Source organism: Neolamprologus brichardi, chromosome 6 (genome assembly GCF_056152115.1).
Source record: "Neolamprologus brichardi isolate AB-2024 chromosome 6, ASM5615211v1, whole genome shotgun sequence".
NCBI lineage: Eukaryota > Metazoa > Chordata > Actinopteri > Cichliformes > Cichlidae > Neolamprologus > Neolamprologus brichardi.
In genome coordinates, this window is record NC_142109.1 from 24,796,039 (window position 1) to 24,815,651 (window position 19,613).

The 19,613-nt window shown below is 35.9% G+C and overlaps 1 protein-coding gene across 1 annotated transcript in view; it reads left to right on the plus strand.

Moving 5' to 3' along the window:
* The window catches only part of LOC102784717 (zeta-sarcoglycan), a 365,649-nt gene that overhangs the window by 144,080 nt on the left and 201,956 nt on the right, over window positions 1–19,613 (plus strand). The window lies entirely within an intron of this gene.

Genomic DNA, 19,613 nt, shown 5'->3' on the forward strand with positions numbered 1-19,613 from the left:
CCACGCCCGCCACATAGATAAATCAATGTTTTTAGTAAATACAGTGTTTAAATGTAATTGAAACCATCTTAAGTCTACAAGGTCACTAAACTTAATATACTGTAGAGGTCAAAGGACTTATATTATAGAACAGTATAGAACAGTACCCCATGTTCTTATTCCCTTTTATTTATTAATTTTCCTAGATATTTTTATACTATCTAAAACACTGCAAAAAAAGTATCACAAAATAATGACATATGCTATAAGTTTACATGATGTATCTTAAATATTTAAATACACGTACCTACACACATCGTTTACTGTTTACAGTACATGAGCGTAAAACATCACTATTAGTAAAATCCAAGTCCACCTATTGAAAGTACTTCCTTCAGAATTCCACAATTAAGCAATTAATGTTTCAGATATTCATGTCGGTATGGTTAAAAGTTTGGAGTGAATTTAAAATTATACTTATGCAAAGCAGATTTAATCACAAACTGTTGTAAATACCAGACTAATTAAAATTTGATGGAATTAGTAATTAGAAATGGCTTATCCAATGGAATGGAATCTATTAATCTACTCATGCTAGTCTAGTAATAAAAGGACCATTTCCAGAAATCTCCGAAACTATCTTTGCATTGGGGAATGGTTCCCAAATGCAAGTTTATCAAAATGAGATCACTGCTAATTTCAGAAGCAATAAAATTGGATGATATAATGTCTAAACTGTCAGCATCTGTTATTGGATTATAGTCTCACACGATACAGTTTTGAAAATAAAATAAGTGAAACAAATATAACAAACAAACAAATCACACAACAAGATTTAATACAACAAAGCGCACTACTCTCTGGAGTGATTGTTTTTGACAACTGGTCTCTGTATACCTATGCAGATGTACACAATTACAAAAAAATAAATAACTTATTATTATTAATTTATCATAAACTGTAATCTGATCAATTTAAATTCAGTTTAAAATCTTTTTCTCTTTAAAATCTTTGACTTTTCATCTGTTGTTAAGATTACTTTTCTATTGGGAAAACACACACACGTGCAAAACCCATGCACACATGACTCATATATTAAACATGTACAGTCATCTCTGCTGACCCACATGGATAGTTGTTTGGGGAACGTCTCCATTCAGCACCCTACCACCGTATATAAATAAAACATAATTCATATTTACACACACACATACACACACACACACACACACACACACATGCGCACATAGGCACGTACACACGCACACACACACTTACATAAAGTAATGAAACATTAAAGATTACCTTACAGACTGTAGTTTTCTAGATCAGCAAGAAGAATATATGGTTAAAGACATAAGTCCAACAGTTTTGTCCCTGTGTTTTGTGTGCTGCAGTTTCATAGGAAGACAAAATTAGTTGTGTGTGTGGTGCTTTGAGACAGGTGATAAAAATGAAAAATTAAAGATCTTTTGTAAGTGTAATCTAGTAATTGCAACCTTGCTTTGGGGAAACACCTCAAATTACACACATTTTGCTTCTCTATGTCTTTCCCATTTTGTCAACAGTGCTGCTGGATCTTCATGACCTTTCAGTCTCCTGAATCTCTTTCTTTTTTTCTTCATAATCATCAGACACACTGACATTGTGTGCATATTTGCAATTTCTTACTCAAAACATGTTCCCATGCTTTTTCTTTCTTCCAAACATCCAAGAGAGTGACTATTCAAGTCTTGTTGCACTCCTAATTATCTGTTGATTGGAAGATTTAGTTTCACCAAAGTGCCACTTTACAAGGTGCCTGCTGTTCACATAATCTTGTATGAAAAGGGAGACTTACTGTATGGAAAATCCTTGCATTACAAAATTTGATTTAATTTCACCTCATTTTTCCACAATGTTGCTGTAATGTAGAGGCAAACAGCAGATGAGGCCCATAGAGATTAAGTAAAAAGTGCCTTTGTGTTGCTGCAACAAAACACTATTTGAGGTTTCAGCTGGAGTACTGTAACTAGTAGACAGCCTTAAATGACCTCAATCCACTCTGTCTGCTCTTATTTGCATTTGGTCTGAGCATGTTTTGATTTCCTTTGTGTTTTCCTGGGATGAAATGATTGAGCACAGATCAATGAGTGACTGTGGCAGTGGATTTGACATATTACCAATGGAATGCCATCACTCTCCTTAAAAACATGTCTTGGGTCAAATGAGCCCCCACTAAATCAATACAGTGGGGCTGTTATAGGTAATTATTGTACTGTAGTAAAAGCTCAAAGAATGTTTTGTGCTCTAGTGATTTGGTTTTGTAGTAGGAATAGTTCATTAAGGCTTTTCTCGGAAAAGAAAAAATCTGGGGAAAAGGGACACAAATATTCCAGCTCTGTATTTTCACTTATATAAACTGCATGTTCATTGCAGGAGCTGCTATCAATTGCTTTATGTTTATGATCTCGCACCGTCTTATGAGTAGATAAATCCATGGATTTAGAAATTTTACATTAAATCCAGTAATGGCTCGAAATTTTAAAGACATATTTCCGAAATTCTTTGATACTACCTGTGTCTGTGTCCTTCATTATATGCAGAAAATGGTCCACTTCCATTTGCACTTTTACATTTTTCATGTGACTGGAACTGCCCTGAAGAGAAAAGCTTTTTCTCCCTTTTCCATCTCATCATTTCCCCCACCTCACTGTAAAGCTTGGTTAAAATATGTGTATGTGTGGTAATTTTTTCAGTAAACCTTAAGACTTTATATGGCTTCAGCCAAATTTGTGTTTAAATGCGGAAATTGATACGCAACAGGACATTAAAAAAGCTAAAATTGTTTTACATGCTGCCATTGTTTTACAACACTAAAATTTTCCTCCGGCAAATGGAACATTACTCTTTCAGTTCGAATAGTAATTGGCTGAAATATCATGTACGACTGAGCCCATCCCATATACATCCAAGTCTTCACAGATGACAGTATTTTTGACAGATAACATTGTGTGGTTTGGTTTCAAGCTCAAATTCCCCTTTTTTTCTTTGCACTTTCCTTTTTTCCATCACAGCTAAAGCTGAAATCTCCATTTGTAGTACATATCTGTTTATTTAATTTAGAATATGTTGCAGCACATAGCCTCTCCAAAAATGCATACATTTCCAACTACTGGCAGTCTATAGTGTGAATAACCTAGTGCACACACGAGCACACACACTACACAGACACTGTAGCAGTCCTGCTGACATTGGTCATTAACAGGTGATGATCTCCTGCAGTGAGAGACGAAGCAGAAAAAGACCATATTTTTTCTTTCTTTCAGAAACTGAGGGTCAAAACAAAGAGAAATGAATATTTCAGCTGCTCTGAATTCTCTTTACTTTGATGGTAGAATAATGAATAATTGTTCCAGGGGTTCTGCTCCCCTCTCGTTTGGGCGGTGTGCTTTCCAAGTATTAATTGGTTTTGTCATATTTTGTCAATGGTTATTTTTATTTTTTCTTTCTTTTCCACTATACAAATAAACTGTCCTCTTTTTCGTTATTCCACATGTTAATCAAAAACATAAATGGGCAACATGCAAGCTGCTAATCAATTAGTGGCTATGTGAAACACCCTTGATGGTAACTGAAGCAAACAAACAAACAAACAAACAAACAAACATAACCCCTAACCCATCCCATTCATTTTTTAAAATGTAAATGTAATTTCATAAGCCTCTTTATCTTTTAAACAAATGCAGTGCAATGTAAAATAGATCCTACTCCCTCATCAATAACTCTAAATCATGGAGTCTATAGAGCAACTGAGAGGGTAGCAGTAAAACTGAAAATAAGGTCTGAGTCATTTATTTTATTCTTCACAGCTATTTTGAACTATTTTTGTCTTGAATATAGTAAATAGTACTACATTATAAAATGTTAAGACTTTAGGAGGAAGGTAACCTAAAAATGAACAAAATGAGCAGATTTTCACCCATACTTGCCCAAGCCAGATGGACCAACTTTTACCTAATATGGAGCAGATTACATATAATGACTGTAAAGAGACACTCCACATGGACACATATTTAGAAAACAACCAAAAAAACAACCAGTGATGAGAAAATAATTTATGAATCCTACTTTGTGTGGATTCAGAATCTCTTTAAATATGAAGTACTTAAATGTTTGTAACAGGTCACAGCTCATCTCTGCAACATTTTTCTTTACTGTTTACATTTTTTCTTTACTGTTATGCCAAATGACATTGCTCTGATTGGTTGATCTGTACCTGTTTATACCTTGGAAACTGAGAAGGAAGTGAACAGTTCCAGGCTAAGGTTGTCCATTACAATGGGCACTGTGTTCAGGAGTTCTAGAGTTGAACATTACTGAACTTGAAACATTCAGAACACTGTCCTTAATAAGAAACTACACTGGTAGCATGAAGAAGCCTCCCATGAATATTACACGCTTTGCAGCCTGTAAAAAAAAAAGTCCTAAGAAAAAATGTTGGGAACAAAGTAATAGTCAGACATAAAAAGGGGGAAGAAAAGGTGACAAAGTAAACAAGAGAACTAGAGACACAAGGCCTTGCAAATATAGTGATTAAGAATAGTCACCTAACATATGAGTCAATTTTTGTCTGACAAAGTATCTCAGCTGGATGGCACATAAGATTGCCTTTATTCCCCTTTAAAAGTAAAACCTAGGCAGTCCTTTTAACTTACTTGTAGTTCTCTCTGTCTTACTGTCTATATCTGCCACTTTCTGTCATCATCCACAAGCACGTTTTTTGTCTCCACCCTCTTCTGCTTCTGTGTGCCCCTCTTCATTCTGATACAATCTGCCAGTCTTTTCGACTCTTCAACCCCCAATTGCTCTTCTTTCTTCTGGTGAACAGGAACTTATCATCTTTAAGGTGAGAAAGGTGCAGAACAGAAATGGGTAAGTCCAGCTACCAGGGAATAAGGTGCAAAGAAAAGAGGTAGGTGGTTAAAGGAAAAGAACAAGTAAAGAAAGAGAAGTAAAGGTTGAGGAAGTCTTCAAATAATGTAAGAGCAGAGGGAAATATTTGGCAAAGCTTCTGAGAACTGAAGTACTGATTCTACCTCACATCATTCTTTTTCTGTTTTACCACAAGTTATCCATACGTAGACATTAAGGATATTTTCAGCATTCCATAGATGCCTCTAGGAAAGCGTTTTGATCTGGCAGTTGGCTGAATAGTTAAATCCCTGTGCATTGAATTTGGCTCTTAGTACACAAATAGCTCTCAGTGATGTGCCATAGAATTGTCACAGGTTCTGCAAGTTTGTGTGTGTGTGTGTGTGTGTGTGTGTGTAAGCTCGTAAGCTGTCAGATTGATGCAGGGGTAATCAGCCTGGCTAATGAAGTCCTCAGGCAATTAATGAGTGTCTTAAGTCCACCTAAGATGAGACATATAGAACGCACACACACACACACACACACACACACACACACGCACACGCACAAACAAATAAGCAGAAACATTGCTACACTATTTACACACAACGTAGCACGCACACACACAGTAACCTCTGTGCTAATGCAGTAAACTTCTCAAACCACCCAAGTCAGCTTTTCCATTTAAAACCAATTACTGAAGGCATATTTCATTTTCTAGTAGATCTCCACTTGCTACACAGAACAAGAGAGCAAGTCATTGCAGCCATCAGTTATCAGTGACAATTAATCAATTCAATAATGCAACTCAGTGCAGGGAGTCAGTGAATGTGTCCACGGAGAACACACAGATGTACTGTAATACACAAATAAACACACAGATGCACAGTAATACACAAATAAACACGCAGATGAATTAATTCACTTAAAAGTCTGATAGAAAATACACAATCTTTTTTAAGGACACACCTGCTTTTTGTATGTGAGATGCATTAAAGTAAGTTTCAAAAACATTATGACTGCTATACAGGATGTAAAACATCTTGTACTCTATGACTGTTGGGATGGCTCCAGCCAATCCAAGGCCCCTTACTTAGATAAGAAAATGGAAGAATGGGTAGACTCCTAAAGTCCATTAGTGTTGTTTCTTTCTATTTCACCCTTTCTCCCACTCTTTCCTTCAATTCCCATATCAATGGTAGCTACTTTTGTAATTACTTTCCCTGACTTTTTGACAGCCACACTTGTACATTTTGTTTCTGGCAAAATTGCCAGCTTTTTTAATTATCTGTGCTTGTTTGAAAAGAAATGCAAATATAAATAAAATTCTAATTTATTTCAGAAAAATTGGATAATGTGGAAAAAACCTTTTCCAAAAACGTTGTATTGTCGTCCATCCAGGTGTGACCATTATACCCACTAGCTGATATTACCCTACTCTTCACAAAGGGTTAAGCTGATGTGAGCGATATTACTGTAGCAGGAATGTGATCACAAACCAAAATATTGGAAAGGAAAAAAGAAATAATGTTAAGTTTCACCCTGTGGGCTTAAGCTTTCAGTCTTTACCAAATAGTGGACAGGACTGACGGACAGGCACTGCCATCGCCTAGAGCTACAACACCAGTGTGGCTAAAATTCTATTTATATTCTAATTCTAAGTATTCTCTGTATGGTTTGGATTACACAAACTGGAAGTCAAACAAATTTGTGCATGCATATTTCTGTGTTTAAATCAAATTTTCCAAGACCACTTCACCCTATTAAAACTTTACAGTGCAAGTTAAAAATCCATGCTTGGAGGCTTGAGATAACAGATATTCCAAGCTGCTCTGAAAAAAAAGTCTTGTATCTAACACTGTGTCCTGAATCCAAATCCAATCATCTTTCTGCACATCACCTACAGATATAAACTGTTTTGCAAGCTTTGTGACTGAATGTCTCTGAAGTTTGCGTCACAGCTGTAGTCGGTGTCTTTTTGTCAAGGCAGTGATGGAATTAGATGAGCTGCAGCGTTAACAATCTGGTGTCAGATGCTTTTTAGCACAATGCAGTTGTTTTATTTTCTACAAGGTACTTTTAGTACCTTGTAGAAAATAAAACAACAGTTGAAACTGCAAAACTAGAGTGTGTTTCTGCCGACAAATCTCCTAATCTTGAATACCCTTTTCTGAACTATTAGCATGAGCCTGAGCTTCCGTGAAAAAAAGAAAAGAAACCTGCATACATTTCAGCATGTATGAAAGGCTTGACATTATACAGTGAAACATCAATAGAGGAAACCCCTCTTATGAATCCTCTGGAGCATAAATATTAGCTGATTATGCACAAGACATTATTTGAATTTTTGCTGATACATTGTTAGTGTTTTTTTCTGATGGCTCACATACACATTGTCATGTTAGCTTTTGTTCTCTATGCACTCTGCATCTCTAAACACACATAATGTGTGACATCCTCGCTTTACACATTGAGGTAGTCATTATTTTCACTCATACTTTTACCCACGCTGATGCAGGCAGTCACCTGTTGCTTTTGACACCAAAAAAATGCACAAATACGAATAAAATCCTGCTAATTTCATGGCAAATAATTTGAGACATAGTAAAATTTTATTGCATATGCCTTGTCACTATAGTTTAAAGCGCTATGAGTCTTAATCTTACAGTTAAAGTTAGTGTTTTGACATCAGTGAGTATTTGCTGAGAGCTCCCGCTTTAGTATGCAACAATAAATTGTTACTCTGTAATCAAGTGAGTAAGAGTGAATACTTCCCATTTTGTATTCTTTAAGCAAATTTATTGCACAGAGTACAGCAAGATATTACCACTGCTCTTGTTACAAGGTCAATTTCCATTGGGTATGACCCATATTTAAATATAAGCTTGTATAAGCTACAAATGTACAATAAATGAAAATCTGTCAGAGCAAAGCTCGCTGCCTGCATTATTAAACATGTTTTATAAATTTAACATAATTCTTCCTGGTTTGTTTGCCAGATTGCAAAAATTTAATTATGGGTCAAATAACTCTAGCCTGAATGTTTTCTTACTTATATTCCCACTACACATTCTTTCATAGACTTTCTGTGTCTTTAATGTGTATACATTCAAAATTTTACATGCTTTTTGTGTTTACTTGAATGCATGTTGTGTTAAAATATTAAAAGAATGGGGAAAAAATCACAGTAATTTCATTGTGCTTGCACAGTGGTTGTGTGTAAGCCTGTTTTTCTTTCATTAAGCAGACACACAGGTGTGTTCAAAATGAACAGAAAGTGTTATTTTTAATACTTCTGTTATAAGAGTGTGAGAGCTTTTATTGATGAGAGAACAAATGTTCCCCTTGCAAACAAAAAGACCATTTTTTAGTACATACGTTTGCAAAGCGACATTCATGGTGGTGCTTATATTCGGTGATAACCCTCGGCATACGTTTTTGCATTCAGGTGAATATTGTGAATCCATACACCCTTATTACTTTCTATTGTGAGTGATGGCCTAGTCATCGGCAAGTGGTATGTATTTACCAAGAGCTATTATCCATCCCTACTAGAGTGTGAATTTCACACCAACCGTGTGACTTGCTCACTGGTGGAGTAATTACTCATCGCATTCTCCATGAACTGAAGAGGATAATGAGATTTGTAAACAAAAGGCGGCCATTTTGGCAGCAGCCAACTCACTTACCATCCTCAATGGTCTCCTTTGACAGGTGTGTGTGAGCAGATGTGTGTTTGTGCATATATGTATTACCTGCAACAATAGATGGAGATAAAGAGCAATTTAGCAGTAAGAAGTTACCATTAATTCTCTTGTGTTCCCTTTTCTCTTTGATCAGATAAACTCACCAGTTAATCTGATTAAGAAAGAAAGATTCTGTAACTATGAAGCAAACAGTTGTTGAGGATGGAAGCCTGTCCAACAGGTATGCTGTTATGTGTGTGTGTGTTACCTTTCAGGATGTTAAAAGTTCCCATTCTCTGAAATGCAAATGCATGGATGTGTGTTGCATGCTAAATGTTGTCACTATTTAATTGTACTTTTCTGTTCATCTCTTTATATTATCACCCTGACACCTCGGTCTATCTTTTATGCTTTTATGCCATCCTGAGTTACTCCACTGTGAAAAAAACATTGTCTGAGCAAAAATGGCCTTAAAAAAGCAAGAAATTACCCCATAGTAGTGCCTCCATTTATGGTGATTAGTTTCCTGTGAACTGGCTGACTGTAATCAGCACACTGGAAAGTGGAGAAGTATCACCTGGCATCAATAGAGACAACCAAGATAGTAAAAAAAAAAAAAGAGTTAGGACTTCCGATTAACAGGACAATCTGTATGCAGATACATTTTCTTTTCTTTCATAGTGCTTTTATATATCAGTTCAAGTCCTGCGCTTTTAAAACACTACAAAAAACTAAAAGAACCAACTAGAAAAAGGGAGAAATAAATCAAGAGGCAGACATTAATAAAACTCTAAATGACTCTTCAAAGCTAGCAGCATTCAAGGAAATGGCTTTGTTCTGTCAGTTTGTGGCCTTAAAACTGAACAAAGGCATTTTTGCTCACTAGCAGTCATAGCAGATCAAGAACGGATGGTTTTCCTGTATGATAATTTCAGCAAACTGTACAACAAAATGTTAGATTATAGCTCAAACAGTGTAAAATAAAGTAAAGTGAGTGCAAAGCTTCCTGATTTGCACTCATGTAATTTAATTTTTAATCTTTAGTAGATGAAAATAAAATTGACATGTTTTAAAAATGAAACTGAATAGCACAGTAGACACTCTTTTTGCTGTTGATTTATAATGTATAGACAAATTCTCTTTTTAAAAAATAATATTCCCTCTGTGCACTCCGTGAGACTTAACTGGACCACATGTAAGAATGGCTGTAATTCTCAAAAATGAGTAAAATACTTTTGTTAAATCTTATAGATTAAAGTTGAAATTCTGCCCTTTAAACACAACTTGACTGTTTGATTTACAATCCACTGAGGTAATGTACAAATGTATACAAAAAAGTGCCGTATCAGTATCTTAGCTGTTCACAGGACTGCGCTCTTCTGGACAGAGATCTCCTATGTTGTTCCTATATATATATATATATATATATATATATATATATATATATATATATATATATATATATATACATATATATATATATATATATATATATACATATATATATATATATATATATATATATATATATAAAACAGTAATTATTTCTCCATCATGGCACCTGTTGGTGGGTGACATCTAGAGAAAGAGAACAATTTGAACGAGTTTGACATGGGCGAAACTGTGATGGCTTCACAACTGGACTGGATCAGAGCATCTCCAAAACTGCAGCTTTTTCGTTCTCAGTGGTCAGTATCTATCAAAAGAGCAGAATAGTTAGTGAACCAGCAACAGGATCATGTGTGCAGAAAAACGTTCATGCTGATTCTAGTAGAAAGGTGTCATTAATTTTGACTCCCTCTTTCACGGCACATTTTTTCTGATATCTATGGTTTTAAAACATTGGATGAATGAAGCTTGTTTGCTCTCCACAGCATAAGAATAATGTGAAATAACATTGCTGGGGTTTAGGAATTTATTTCTAATGGATCTAATCCTTTTGTGATAGAATTCCTTTATTTTAGTATGGGTTGAATAGTAATGCAAGTGCTATAAACAAAAAACAGCTAACCTAACCTCACAAGTAATGCTGTTCTATAATCATATATCCCAACTGCATATTTCTGAGAGTAATTTTATGAAACAAAATAACAGTAACAGAATGCACAGTGTACAAAATCTGATTGACTGATCAAAAACCTAAACTAAAAGGAAGTAATTTTGTAGTAAGTTCCTTCTGGCCGAGATTTGGTCTGTTTTGTACACTTTTATCAGCATCTGTTCTTTCTCTTCTTATTGAACCGTATTGTACCATGACAGTGCAGCTGCGTCAGCTACCTTGACTAACTCTTTCCAGGATACTGTCATGGATGTCATGGTCCTGAGTCTGATGACTCAGTGTTTTGTGTTTGTTTATATTATCTTATGTTCTTGTTTATTCTGGTTATGTCTTTTGTTTAGATTTGCTATTTGTTAGGTTTTGGTTCTGTACCCCCTCTGTTCCTGTTCAGTCAGTTTTGAGTCTGTCTCTGCATGTGTGTTGAGCTTCCTGTTTTACTTTGAAGGTCTGTGTCTTACGTCAGTGTTTTCAGTTTTGTGTGCTTCTCCGTCTCATCTGTGTAGTCAGTGTCAGCCATGTCTCCCAGCTGTTTCCTCTCAGTCCTGTTCACCTCTTGTATTTAGTATCTGCGTCGTCCCCTGCTCGTCGTCGCATCGTCCCTCATTTTACAGCGTGTGTTCTGTTTGCTAGCTCGCCTGCATTCTCGGTTTCTCAGTTTTCTGTTCTGTTGCAATCCAGCAATAAAGCTGAGTGTTTCTGAGTTTACGTCTGCTTCTATGAGTCCTGCTCTTGGGTCCGCCATTCCTGCCCGCCTTCACACAGCCATAACAATGGTTAGGTTTTAATTATCTACACATAAATGTCATTCATCTTTGGAAAAACTCTAGGTCAAAATACTTTTTTTCTACTTTTTTTTTTTTTTTTACCTAGCATTAGCTATTTGGTAAATGTCTCCCATTTACAACAAGTGTCTCCTTTTATCCCCACAACAGTGGCTTTACCACTGAGAAAAACAAGCATTTGCTGATAGCATGTGTTGACCCTCATTTAATTAAAATTCAACTTGGTTTATTTTTAATTGATCATGAGATAGATTGTGGCCATAAACTTGTTTTCAGGTTCTTAAGTAAGAAAAAATTAAATGGAGAACCCCTGGGTTAAGATTAGGGGAAACACAACTGAGGTGGTTCCACTGGCTCAGCTGCCACATCTCCTTAAGAAACAGATATTATTTGAAGTAATGGATTCCACAAGTCCACCACATGCAAATGGTACTACTAGTTTTTTAGGCCTGGTAGAAAAGTAAGTAGATAAACTACAACTGTGTCACACAGACTTTACAGATGAAATGTATAATCAGTTTAGAAGCTGGATGCAGCTGCCATGATATCACCAACTGATTTCTGAAGTCTTCTTTTGGAGCCTTGAGGGTCTATAAGCCTTTCCACTGTTGCCATTTTGGTTGCCAAAAAACAGATGTGAGAAGGGAGGGCAGGTCTGATTGTGAAACCACATTCTTATTGGCTAATGATTGACAGCTCTTTAGCTAGTGAGTGTGTGGGTTCATAACACTGACCAAGATTTGCAAAATATATTTAACTTTTTTTTGCATTCAATGTCTCTCATAACAAGTGAGTGAGCCCATAAATTCACAATGAAAGTGTTTACGTAAGTCAAGGCAGAAAGCCATTTTCTCATAGACTTTTGTAGGACCAAAATAATTTTTGCAACCACAGATTTGGTATCTGGTAGACTCCAAGGTTTTAGTCATTCATGTTTTCACTTAATTTTACTGAGCAGGACACCAGGCCCACTTCTTATATTGTCAATACTATAGAAGAATGTACAAATAGTTTATTCAGTAATTACTGTACACTGTACAAAGACTATGACTCTTTGGATACACCTTGTTTCAGTACATTTAGTCTAATCTATTGCATTTGATAAAATTCATGTAAGGTGCCAAGTTAAGCATGCTCAACTTGGTTTTTTTGACAGTGTCTTTGTGTGCAAGAAAAATATAGTAGCAGTGAATGAGACAAAGTCAGTGACGAGAGAGATAATGTTGAAAAATGTTAAGACTTGTAAATTACTTTGAAGCAGTTTCACTGTTCTGGAACATATCTGCATATCTGTGCCTCTTACAGGAAAAGAGAAATAGTCCAAGGCAGATGATGACAAAGTCAGAATCCAGGAGAACGAGAGATAAGAGAGGTCAAAGTTATTTTTTTAGAGAACTAACTTCAAAGACCTTAATCTAAAAGTTTCCTTTGTCCTTCTGAAAGTCCTAATGGTAGCAATTCAAACATATGTCAAACTGCAGTTGTACAGTTTTTGGTTTTTTTTACTATTACTTTGTATTATTATTATTTTTTTTTATTTATTTATTTATTTTGTTTAAGTCTCTTCTCTTGAAATTTGTCTTTTCCTTCAGTGTGTGCACTGTTGTGAGACAGCTGCTGTGTGTCTGTGTGTGCCTTTTCATGGCACAGGTGGAGATGACAGCAGGTACTGGCAGAAAGACAAGGTTTAACAGTTGGAGAATCTGTACCGAACACTCAATGTGCTCTTAAGGAACACACATACCCGCACATTTGGATGCACCTTTTGTTGCACTAATGTCTGTTTGGGAATATTAACCAATATGCCTGTAATTTCCCACAGCAATGGCCACACAATGTTAAATAAACACGCTGCTGCCTCACAAGGGTTGTATCTCTGATTCTTTTTTAAGGACTTTGGGGACTGACTACACTATATTTATTTTATAAGTAAAATGTTGGTACATTTGTCTTTTATTACCAAACATGTGTCCTTCACATATTCATACTTTTAATTTTACATATTCTTACACCCAGGTTAGACTTTTGTTTTTCCAGTGTGTATATTCTGTTTGAGTGAGACAACAGAGAATGACTATAAAACTCCTTATAGCATTGGGAGAGCATTAGGTTTGTCTTACCTGTGCATTTTCTATGATGTATGGGCCCAATCTCTTCTCACACACTCCCACGCAGCAACTCGAGACCCCTATTTATTCTCTCTCTCTCTCTCTCTCTCTCTCTCTCTCTCTCCCTCTCTCTCTCTCCCTCTCTCTCTCTCTCTCTCTCTCTCTCTCTCTCTCTCCCTCTGAAACAATGAGAGATGACATGATTACAGTATCAGTCGACTATGATTCATAGAGAAAATAAGCATGCATGGAGCTGTAAAGGTGGCTGGACAACAGTAGATTGTATTTGCTGCTGACTGGATGTTAGATGAAGTTAAGAGGTTAAGTTGCTGCCTGTCAATTGAACTGTAAAGATTTTTTCAGCCCTTTCATATGGGTCCTTAGAGAAAGTTTTGCTGTCTATAAACATTATATATTGGATTTTCTTGCACTGTTCTGAGAACATTTCTCAATTAGGTACAGACAGTGACTTGTGTGAATGAGTCATTGCTGACAGCGTAGCAGAGAATAAGTAAAAAGTTTGACCTTTAACTAATGAGAGGTTTTATTTTGTAACTTTCCTATGTTTAGCTTCATATGTTTTGCAATAAATGTCTGTTCAGATGCCATTTCTGACTTCTCTTTAAGTTGTTAGTAGTATAAAATATATATTAACGTCATCCTCAGCTTTAGTTCTAATGCAATAGGCTGCTTCATAAGTCTTAAGTGTATGGGCAACTCAAAGAATTCATTTTATTTCAAATTATTTTGAAGTATCCAGAGTGTTGAGAATGTTTACATCAGAGTCCATTAAGTGTTTTAAACGGGCAGTGATCTACTGTGTTATAAATAGGCCAAATTAATTCATAGCTACAATTTGTAAAATTGCAATTTTAAAAAGAGTTTATTCATCATTCAAAATGCTACTAAAATTATAAAGAATCTTCTCATAGAATCTTTTTTTTGAAGAATTAACTATGGTGCTATTAATTACTTCTGCCTTGCTTGTAAGACCATGACAGAAGGGGTGGGTGCACTCTTTGCCATTTATTAAGTACATTTAACTTGACTTTCAACTAATGAGGTGTGGGAATCAATAAGATCAGTGTTGTAGGGTGTAAAGGTGTGTATAGTTCTTGTAACTGCAATAAAGTTAACACACAGCATGGAGGCAGGGAAATATAGTAGGTGAGTGAAAGAGAGAATGAAGTGAGAGCCACAGCTTTACATTCTGTGAGCCCAGGTGTTCCCAGATAGCACTAAAGAATCCAGCTCCACCCACCAGGGACCTGGAACACATGCAGGTTGAGGGTATAGGTCATTGATTATCATATTATTAATCGAGCTGCAGAGATATTTCACGACTTTGGCAAACTATATGTCTAGTGTCCACCCACTATAAAACTGTATACCTCACAGTGGAGCTGTGAGTCAGTTTAACATCAAATCTAGCCCTTGTCTAATATGAGTGGAAGAACAAGTTGCACTGCCCAGAGAGTCGATTTTCTTTTATGCAGCCTGTGATTATCAAGTTTATGTTAATCTATGCTGATGGAGAGGTAGTCTTTTTTTTTCTTACCCAAGATTTTTTTGCCACAGCTGGTACGGCACAAGTAGACTTCCTTATATGGACAACTATATGTCCTATACTGGACAACTTGATATCTATGCACTGTAGAAAGTACAACAAAATCAAGAAATTAACTAAAAATCAGGGTATGCATACACTGGCATAAAACAACATAGATCTCTGAAAGATAAAGATGTTTTACACATTCCACCCCTAAAGGTCTACGATAAACTTTTCAGAATCCATCTGTCACATTTAGCAAACTTTCAGGATCAGTCACACAGTTATAACTTACAATATAGACACACACTCACAACTGCTTATGTGCTCTCCAAGAGCACTCAGCATTGGGAATCATGAACAAGTTGCAGACTAGGATTTCATCAGAGACATCTCACTAAATTATGCCTTCTTTAACTCAGGCACTTAATTCACTACACCATAAACTACACCATAAAAGCGATTGTTTTTATTTTCTGTCATGTTTCACTTTATAAATTTTATCTGTGAAAGCATAATGTCACTTTAAGGTGGTCTGGCTGGGTATTTTTGTAAGAAATCTCCAAATTGTCATTGATCCTACAACAAAGCTTCAAGCTAAATATGGATCTGTGCAGTTTTCCTTGCTAATTTCCCAAAAGACAGCAGTGGATAAATTATTTAGAATTGATTTCCTGTAAAACACATTACAATATTTTCCAGTCTTTCTGTCATAGTTTTGACTTTTACTGACAATATGTACGCCACTTATTCACTGTATGCGCTCATGTGTTTATGTCAGCATGTGTGAGTGTTAATAAACAGGCATAAATGAAATTGAATCCACGGCTTATGTACATGAAAGCCATTTCATCTCAGTGAGAGTGTATGACAATGTCCTCTCCATGGTGTGTGCCTTTTGATAGCTCATATCTATGGCTTATTCTGCTCTGATTGCTGCCTAATCACAACAGTGGCATCGTGGTGCAGTCCATTACTATAACACACACACACACACACACACACCTGTGCATATAGAAGCAGTGCGTATGTAAACAGGCATTTATAGAAGAAACCTAACACAATATTATGCACACATGGTTAGTCATTTTGGTTAGCACTTATACACAGCTGCATGCACTTACACGCAGACACATTTGTGCACCCCTTGTGGAAGATGCTATTATGTCATATTACAGGTAATGAAGAAGCCCATATGCTCCTAGTCAGTTTCAAAGTGAGTGAGAGGGTAGCATGCTGCTGGTATCACTAACTTTTTTGTTCTGTTTTAAACCCATATTTTTCCCTTTTATCACTTCTGTGCATCGCATTTCTAATCATGGTTGCTCTGCCTGACTTTAAACTTTAAAAAGTTAAACTTTCAGTGCTTCCTTAGGTTGCACAACCAATCATTCAATCATCATGTGTTGCTTAGAAGCAAGATGGTTTGTTACTTTCTAGTTACTTTCTAATATATTTAACACTAGCTTATCAACTGGTTGCTTTGAAGTATGAAAAGTTTAACTGAGGACCTAGTCACTGAATAATATTGACTTTCACTAGCTGGGCCCACATCCTCATTTTAGGTTTGACAGCATTTTAATAGGTAAAGGTGAATGCTTGGACATGAATTGAGCTGCGGTTTGGGGAAAGCCTCGAAGGGGACTGGCGACGGCTCACGGGCCTGGCAGATCCCCATGCACTAAATAGGAGTGAAGAAGTTAAAGAATTGAGAACAAGGAGGGAGCGACCGTGGGGCAGGTAAACGAGAATGAACAGCTTGCAGAACTGGGGGAACCTATATAGATGACAACCAGAAGGAGCATTTTTGGAGGCGTGGTCCTGCTCCGAAATTCCAATACATAATCTCCAATTAAAGGTTTCTAATAAGCACTTTACTGTGAATCACTTCTTGTGTTGACACTTGCATTCAAAGCTAAAGAATCTCATCTTCAAGTACAGTACTTTCTTTTTTTAATTGGTGCAAGCCTACAAGATGCAGTTAATGGTGGACACACTCTTAAGCAACTTCAAGCATTTAAGATATCGTTTAGGCTTTTCTATAATAATAAAATATATATTTACACAACGTTATTCCATTACATGTTAAATGAAGCAGTGGAGGTTCCTAAGCTTCATAAATATACATTTCAGCTTTAGGGTAATAGATATGCTTTATTTAGGCATGCCAGTTGAAAATTGCAGTATCATTCGGATATCGTTCATTCAACAGACAGATTAAATAAGAAGAAAATGACAGTAACGAATGTCAGATAATTACATAAATCTGTTGAATTAAAAAAAAATCTTCATGTAATTTTACCAAAAAACACACAAACATGAAAACCCGATGTTCATAATACTGTACAAATAAGTGGACTAATCATTACTTTTGTAACTTTTAGGACCTTTTTATTTTTGGGATCCTCCAGCAGTTTCTACATTTCTTAAAATGCTCAACTCCTATAAGTGGATTATAACACTGGATACTGTTTCATCTATGATCATTTTACAGATTCTATGGTTACAGAGCATTTTAGTTTAAATGAGAGTCTGCAGTTATAAGAGTTATGTGATATGCCTTATTATTCAGATGTTTTTGGCCATGGTATTCAAATTGAGTCAAAACTTTCATGCAGTGATCATTGTTGAAAATGTTGAAACTGAATTAAAACTAACTTTTTCAGTTTCTTTTTCTGACAGACAACAAAATATGACTGCATTGTTACATATTGATCCGTGCCTGATTAGACTATAAAGTCTGGAAAATGCTTGCAAACACATAGACACAAATTTCAGCACACTATTTGAGGTGCCACGAACATTGCCAATGCTTGTTAGGTATAGGTAATTAATCATGCAAATTACCTCCTCCTCTTTTGCCTCAGGGACAGATGGAGGGTCCTATGTTTGCATTTAAGTAGATGTTCACTATCACTTTCCTCGTGATTAGCATATAGGTTGGCATATTAAAATGCAATGTACCCTAAATTAGAGAAGCATAGCTTCTGCAGTGTGTGTGTTTTTTTTAGGAAGAAAAAGAATCACTAGTGGGATTATCAACAGGAGGTTAAAATGTGTATGAGAGAACCATCTGTATACAATGCAAATCAGTGTGGTCATATAAAACACATAATTTTCTTCTGAGAGCACAGTGGTCAGGAGAAAAACAAGTGTCTATTGTACTAAAGCAGTTCCTTTAAATGCAGAAAGACTATATTTTATTCTTGATATAAAAAATATATAATAAAATGTAAATTTAATTAAACATAAATTAAAACAAAGTGGTCTCTCTGTTTAACTTTTAATCTCAGACAGTGCTGTCAGAAAGCTCCTTTCCTGTTTACACCCATTCTTTATATTCCTTCCTTTTATTGGTTGCATTTCACAATTGTCACCTAAATCTCAGCTTGTTTCGTGCCCATAAGAAGCTGTTGCTTTCTCCATTTCATGGGCGTGTCTATTTCCCATCAACAATGCCTTGGGCTGAGTAACCTGAGAGGCTAGCAGCTTTTTGTGGTGGTTTGCACATTGTGGATAAACTTCTCATGTTTCATTGTAAACTAACAGGAAGACCAGTGTGAGAGGGAAGCTGTTGATGGCTCTGCTTTCATTGCAAGCCGCACTTTGTGAAGATTTAAAAATAAAAAACAAAACATAACAAAAAAAAAATATGAATTAGGTGGAAAGGTTTGTAATCAGATAATCTGCAGAGGGTCAGAAGTATACATACATTCACTTAAATTTTTTTTTAGTGGTGGCACTGAAGTTTCCACAGTGTATTTTAACTTGACAAGGACGAGGCCTATTAGCTTCTTCTTAGTGATCATGATTGAGAACAACTGGTAATTTCTCTCTGCCATCACTAAACTATTGCAAACAACTTTACATCGGTGCAATGTATTTGGATGTGTTACCAAGGTCTGGAAAAAGACCTAAACTGTCACCCTCAGATTAGAGGAAACTGGTTCGGACATTTAGGAAAACCCAGAAACCCCCAAGGTTTAAGCCCGCAACAAGGTGGAGTTGTTAATACCTACTCTAGGACATTAACAAGGAAAGCTCTGACCATGATGGGGAGGGAAAAGCAACTCTGAACACGTCCAGTCTAATAAAATAGGCAGGTTGACCAGGTGCTGGCTAAGCAGCACTTTCAGATTAGCATGTAATAAGTTTAATCAGCTGGTTGGCCAACATTTCTATTCATATTTTAATTCCCCCTGTGAAAATTGACAGTTAACCATGTCACACATAGATCAACCATTTTAATCCAGCTGAATTCTTTGTTATTAATATTTGCTTTTAATATGCTTAAAAAATCAAGTTGTAGACCTGTGTTTCTAAGTGCATGAATAACTGTGGGGTTTTTTTTTTTTTTTTTCAGAGATACGTATCCCTCACAGGACCGTCACAACAAACGTGATTTATAGAGTATGATGCTGAACCTTAAACACAAACAAATAAATTATTTGAAATGAGCTTTGTCTTAAATACATGCAGCAGTAATATTAATCTATTTAACACTGATGAATTACATTTTTCTGTAGAATTATTCATTTTACTTTTGATATTTTATGC